Source organism: Mastomys coucha, unplaced genomic scaffold (assembly GCF_008632895.1).
Source record: "Mastomys coucha isolate ucsf_1 unplaced genomic scaffold, UCSF_Mcou_1 pScaffold22, whole genome shotgun sequence".
NCBI lineage: Eukaryota > Metazoa > Chordata > Mammalia > Rodentia > Muridae > Mastomys > Mastomys coucha.
Window position 1 is genome coordinate 259,945,925 of NW_022196905.1, and position 7,097 is coordinate 259,953,021.

The window sequence follows — 7,097 nt, forward strand, 5'->3', positions numbered from 1 at the left end:
TCTCATGCCTCTTCTCCCTCTCACTCCCTCCCCTTTCTTTTTCTCCTTCTCTCTCATTCTATCTCTCCATCTCTGTCTCCCCCACCCCCAATGCTGCACCTTGGCATTTCCTCTCCCCCTTAGCTGTGCGCCCTCTGCCTCTCCTGTGTCTCCTGCTCCTCTGGTACAAAGTGCCATCCTTGTGGACCAGGTGAGTCCAGCCCTAGAAAGCAACAGCTAAGTCTCCCATTCAGGTGGGAGGATCTGATTGGCCAACATGAAGCTGGCTCCGTCCATCTCCAGCCCAAGAAGCAGGGGCTTAGAGGATCACAAGGAAAGTTACCCACTGCCCTTTCCTAAAGCTAGCACACATTCCATCTTCAAAGGCTGAGCATGATGGCACATACCTTTGATCCTAGCAGTCAGGTAGCGGAGGTGGGCAGGTCTCAAGATCAAGGTAAACCTGGTTTACATAGAAAGTTCCAGGTCTGCCAGGGCTACACAGAGACCCAGTCAAAAAGAAAGAAAGAAAAGAGAAAGAAGCCTACTCCATATCTTCTTTTAAAAAATTTTTTTTTCAAAAAATAAATTTATTTCTAGCTAGGAACATGGCTCAGTGTAGCACCTACACCTAACATGTACTTTTCTTTTAAAAAAAACTATTTATTTTAATTTTATTTGTATGAGTACACTGTAGCTGTACAGATGGCAGTGAGCTATCATGTATGGCTACTGGGAATTGAACTTAGGACCTTCTGTCGGCCCCGCTCGCTCTGGCGTAATTCACTGTAGCTGTCTTCAGACACCCCAGAAGAGGGCGGCAGATCTCACTATGGGTGGTTATGTGTCACCATGTAGTTGCTGTGACCCAAACTCAGGATCTTCTCAGAAGAGCAGTCAGTGCTCTTACCCGCTGAGCCATCTCACCAGCCCACATGTACTTTTCTTAAAGGTCATTTCCAGGCTAGGTATGGTGGTGTGTTTCTGTTGTCCAAGCTCTCTGGATGCTGAGGCTTGAGGGGACTTCTGAATCATCCCTTGCTGGCTGGATCTTGGTTCTCCTGGGTCTCCCTTGAGCCAGTTTCCCTTCTCAACAATATGCTAGTGTCCTAAATTCTCCTTTTCTTTATGTCCCTGTTGTGTTTACACAGAATCACAGACTGATCTTTTAAAAAGTATACACTGTAGACATGACCAAACCAGGCCTGGGGCCCCTCACCAGCAGAGGAGCTGGGGGTGGGACTTAGTAGGGCTTGTGCACATCAGGAAACAGACACCAAAGAAACACTTCAGGGGACACTGGCATAGGGAAACAGGGACGGCTCCAGATGAGGCAGGGTCCTCATGGGGCTTGAGAGAAGGAAACCTGAGGATCCGACGTGCCAAACGCTGACAGGCTTGTTCTCTAATTACACAATGATGAACACCACGGGGATGCTGTTATTCTAGGATCTCAGTGCTGAGGCATTTTCTTAAAAGATAATCAGATAAGGGAGCAAGACAGAGACTTGTTACAAGCTGCCCTCCAGCACTGTGCTGTCTACAGGAAACAACCATTAATGAAGTGATGGGTTGGAGATGGATCTAGAAACCCAGAGGAGAACAGGAGGAGGGGGCCATGCATCTGAGCACCTACAGCCATTTCAGAAGCAATGTGATGCTCATGACAAACAGGAGTCCAGATGCTACACCGGGACACCCCATGACTCTGGACCAGTGCTGTGTGGGGCACTCAGGCTGCTCAGGAGAAGGACATACAGGAAGCCAGATCTTGGTCCTTGAGCTGCACCCTTCCCACCCAATGAAGACAGGACAATGCTCGGGTTTGACACCCAGCTTTCCTCTTAAACTCTGTGGCTATGTCAGCTTCCAGCTCTCAGACAAGGGGCAAAAGTCAGTTCTCATTTCTGTTATGGTGGAAGACTCAGGGCTAAGAGAGGGTCAGCCCTTCTCTGGGAACTTCGAGCTCCAATCTGAACAGGGTTTTGTGCTGACCTCAGGTCGACCCTACTGTCAAAACCCCAGGTTCCTGTCTCAATGAGGACATGGATGGCAAATGCCAGCAAAACACTTGCCAACATCTTAGCCACCCTTTGACGCAGTGATGCTGGAAATTACAATGACACCAGAATGACGATACACAGGTCACCATACAATGGGGACAGGGCACTGTGATAAAGGCTTCCTTGCTTTGTCCTGACCACTCTCAAACGGAAGCCTTTTCTTGTCTCATACCAAACCTAGGGAGCAGTCCTAACTGTGCAGGCCTGGTTCTGTTTGGCCCTCGACAAACCAATGGTAGTGGGCACTCTCTATACCTTTCTTTGACAACAGGAGAGGCCAGGACCCAGAAGGGCCAGTAAACCTTCTGGGACAGCAGAGTGACCCCAACAGCCCAGCCCCACAAAGAAGGTTCCTCTCATAAGATACCCATTTCAGAAAACAGGAGCAGGGTAGGTAGACCAGACTGAGGCCACCCTTCAGCACCTCGGGACTGGATGACCACCTCGAAGCCAAATGGGAGTGTCCCACAAAGACCGTGGCTCCTGCCTCTTCCCACTTACGCATATCTGTCCTGGTAGCAGAAACCAACTCTCGTCCCAGGACTCAGGAGAATGTTCTGGCAACTTCTTTTAAGAAGGTTCAGGCCCTGCCTCAGCCACACTGAGCTGACGATCCCTCTGTATGGATGCAATGACAGCTGTACCCACCAAGTGGGGACCAAATTCACCCAAGAAGTCAACTTGGGAACCCCATGGCAAAGATAGTGCCTGCACCATGGTTACCTTTTGTATGGGAAGGGAGATGCTGAAAAAGTCAAACCGAGTCTTTTTTTTTTTTAAAGCTGGTTTTTGCTTTTGTTGTTGTTTTATAGTTTTTGAGACAAGGTCTCTCTGTGTAGCCCTTGTGTACCTGGAACCCACTCCCTAGTCCAGACTAGTCTCAACCCTACAATAACCCTCCCTCAGCTTCTTGAGTCCTGGGATTGTATGTAGCTTGAGCCACCAGGATGTATTCAGTTTAAACAGTTTTATCGAGATGCCCCCAAGACAGTATATCGGGGCCCAACAAGCACTCCCAGGCTATGTGGCTCCTCCCACCCAGGGCTTGGAGGAAGCTAAGCAGAGCTGGGTTAAGGACACAAAGACACCTCCAAAGGCTGCACTGGGACCCAAGAATTACACAGCAGGGCTCCAGAGTGCCTGGACCCAGAGTGGGGCTTCTACCCAGCGAACAAGAGAAACCTTTCATTGCGCTCTCAGGGGAGGGGTCGGGAAAGCCGAGCCTTTCACAGCAGAAAGCTCAGCCCTCAGCAAAACTGGCTTTCTTAAAAAAATAAAATTTTAATCAATTTTTGCGGTTTCCATAAAAGCAAAGGATCCTGTGGGTTTTCCCTCCAATTTTTTGCCATTTTCCATTAAAAAAAAAAGAAAAAGAAAGAAAGAAAAGAAAAAGAAAAAAAAACAATGTCCGAAACCATTTTCTCCCACAATGAAAGTGACATTTTGCCCAGGAACAACTTCTTAGAAAAATATCTTTGTGGCCGGGCGGTGGTGGCGCACGCCTTTAATCCCAGCACTTGGGAGGCAGAGGCAGGCGGATTTCTGAGTTCGAGGCCAGCCTGGTCTACAGAGTGAGTTCCAGGACAGCCAGGGCTATAAAGAGAAACCCTGTCTCGAAAAACCAAAAAAAAAGAAAAGAAAAGAAAAATATCTTTGTAACAATCCAGCCTGTAAACAGCCTTGCCAAGATGACACACAGCACCATCGATGTTGTATGAAAAGGGACACTCTCCAGGACACGAAGACCCCATGGTGACTGGCGTTGGGTGAGGATGAAAAACTGAGTCCTTCTGAAGCCCTTCTCAACTGGAGCCACCAGCTCTGAGCTCCCGGGAGAAGGCTAACCTACCTGTCCTACAGATGAGTCACTAATGCCAACACCGAGACCACAGGGCAGCAGTGAAATCGGACACCGGGCCTCTTTACCCGTTCTGTTCAAGCGTGGACCCTTTCTCAGCGAGACGTGACAGCTGGACCTGGTGGCGCAGGCCACTCAGAACCAAGGCAGAGTGACAGAAAACTCAAAGCCTGCCCAGACTACAGAGCCAGTTCGAGGCCAGCTAGGCCGCTTAGCAAGTCCCTGTCTCAGAGGGAAGAGAGAAGTAGCAGAGGCTATGGAGTAGCTCAGTGGTCGCTCGCACAAGACCTGAGGCTCAGCTCCTGTCATTGGGAAGAAACAAAACCTGGCTTTTGGCTTTTGCCCGTTCTCTACTGCAGGATCAGGAGCCACCTTCTCCATGTGCCCCATGATACTCTCCAGCTAACCTAGAACGGAAGCCGCAGGACCCGCCCCCTCATGGGAGTGAACTTTAGCAAGCCCCACCCCCACATCCCACACCAAATGCTCCTGGTCAGACATGTGCGGTGGCGCACACCTTTAGTCCCAGCACTTAGGAGGCAGAGGCAGGTGGATCTCTGTGAATCTGAGTCCAGTCTAATCTACAGAGTGAGATTCACATCAGCCAGGACTAAATAGAGAAACTGACTTAAAAAAAAAAAAAGCCAGGAAGTGGTGTCACACACCTTTAATCCCAGCACTCTGGAGGCAGAAGTAGGTGGATCTCTGTAAGTTCAAGCACAGCCTATTCTACAAAGGGAGTTCCAGGGCACCTAGTGCTATGTAGAAAGACCCTATCTCAAATACATACATACATACATACATACATACATACATACATACATAAAATAAAACGTTTTTTAAGTTCCAGAAACTTCTAAAGGTTCCCTACTAGTAAATGTCTCCTGGATTCTTGCTTCCCAAAATGCTGATATGCCAACGGCCAAACTGATTCCTGAATACCACACACCACTAACTTCAGATCACAAATGTGTGTGTCCATCTCAATGGTACCACAGCTGGAGGGCTTACAGCACCAACTCCAACCTCAGTGTTTGCACAAAGGCAGTATTTGAGGCCCATAGACAGGGAGTGGCTTCTCCATGGCTGCTGCACTCTTAGAAGCAGAGAAACTGAGGGGCTTTCCTCTGGAAACAGGCCCTGCTTCACAAATAAATGACCCATGTGAGACAGGTTTCAGAATTTTCGAACACATTTATTTTTATTTTTAAATTATGCATATGTTTACGTACACTCGAGTGCAGATGCCCGTAGAGGCCAGAAGAGGGCGCTGAAGTTACCTGCTGTTCTGAGCTGAGTGACAGGGATGCGGAGGTGACCTTAATCACCGAGCCATCTCTCCAGACTTCAAAATTTAAAATAGTAACAGAATTTCATCATTTTAGACCCATCAAAAAGCTAAACTAACAGGAGGGTCTGTTTCTACTAGTTGATGCATGACAATCAACAGGCTCCCTGTATGTGCATATTTAAGCATGTGCCCATATGTGCATGTAAGCATGCGGTATCTGTATCGAGATATGAAGATCTCTAAAACCTTCACAGCCAAACTTCAGATGATCTTGTGTAGAACAAGTTCACATTTTTAACTCTCGTTCCAGGAGTCTGTGAGCACCCTGGACTAGGAGAAAGAGGCAAAAAACATAAAACAGGTTTGGACCCCCAGGGAACTCTCATCCCAGCAAGCTTATGGCCAAGAAACACACACCAGTTTCCACTCCAATGTGGAATAAATTCTGTCTGGTGTTGGAGCAAGAGGAAAAGCCGGTCTCTTGATGGATGAATGAGGCTCCCCTTTGCTGCACAGTGGTCCGTCAGCACAGTCCTGCAAGGTAATCGGGACAATGCTGGCATTTAAACTTTCCCCGCACCATGGGTGTCAGGTCTGTGGCTAGCAATCAGGAAGCTTCGGCCTGCCCCTTCCTCACTGCAGGGCCGCAGTGGGCAAAGCTGGGATCTACAACATTAGGGTTCTGTGTGCTCCTGGAGGCGATTGATTTAAATATGTCGAGAATGTCTTAGTGGTAAAAGTGAGTGGGTTTTTCTTTCTTTTTTTTTTTTCAAGGAAAATTTTATTGGGAATATTTTTTCCCCTTAGGTGTGAAATTTGGCAAGCGAGTACATTCTCTGATGGACTGTTGAAGACCAGGTCAATTAGAAGTGAGTCTCAGGTCCAAGGCAAACAACCTGAGCCTGCTAAGTCTCCTTACGGTGGTTGTCTGTAATCTTCTCAAAATAGTATAGCGCTCTGTAAAGAAATGTTACCCAGCACTTACAGAGGGAGCTGACTCCAGTCTTCAGCTCTTACTAAATTGCTATTAGACGAGGGATTAGCCTCTGATTTTATCTGAAAAGGCCCAGAGGAAGCCATGGCTCTCCTGGTTTCCCAAAAGGTGACTGCAGGATGCTCTCTAATGGCAACAGGGGGAGGTTTGGCACTGAGGCAGTAGTTGGCTGCTGCTGGCTCACTCACCCTCCACAGGAGCAGGGGACTTACGGGGGCAGAGCCACGTGTAGCCATCCCTGAAACCAGGCCATGCGTGTACAGGTACTCTGTTCCTTTTCGTTTTCTCTCTCTTCTCTCAGTCCACATGGGACATGAGGTGTACTCACACACAGAGACTCTGGCACCTTAAGTGTGGCCTGCTCTGGATCTATGACAGTCCTGGAGGTCACGCAGGGCTTCTATGGCACCGTCTGGTAACCAGATGCAAATGCAGCCTTCCTTCTTGCTGAAGTCATAATCTGAGCATGCTTCTCTCCTCTCATCACTGGAATGGGGTGACCCTGGAGAGTTCCTGCAGGGCCCCACCCCTTCCACCCCATTCTAGTAGGCCCTTGTCCCCTTAAGAACTGGTTCCTCGGTGTTTTGTTTGTTTGTTTTGTTTGTTTGTTTGTTTTTGAGATGGGGACTTGCTATGTAGCTCAAGATGGCCTCCAAATTCATGCTCAAGCTGTCTCAGCTTCCCGAGTACTGGGATTACATGCACACACCAACACACCTGGCTCAAATATAGTCTACTCAAAATACACTATTAAGCCAAGAGAGAGAGGTCCAGCAGGCATGGAGGATAGGAGAAAGTGCTGCCTCTGCCCCAGGATACTGACAGGTAAGGTATGCATAGGGATCCACCAGCCAATCAGCAAGTGGGAGTTAGGGGAGAGGAGCTTTTACAGGATGCTGTGAGAAAACAATC

The 7,097-nt window shown here is 48.4% G+C and overlaps 1 long non-coding RNA gene across 1 annotated transcript; it reads right to left on the bottom strand.

Annotated features, from left to right (window-relative positions):
• Window positions 1-5,074: 5,074 nt before the first annotated feature.
• LOC116068150 lies at window positions 5,075-6,572 on the bottom strand. Its single transcript, XR_004109458.1, has 2 exons — window positions 6,374-6,572; window positions 5,075-5,725 (listed from the first exon to the last, which is right to left on the bottom strand). It is a non-coding gene; the product is annotated as an uncharacterized LOC116068150 (long non-coding RNA).
• Between the last annotated feature and the right edge of the window lie 525 nt (window positions 6,573-7,097).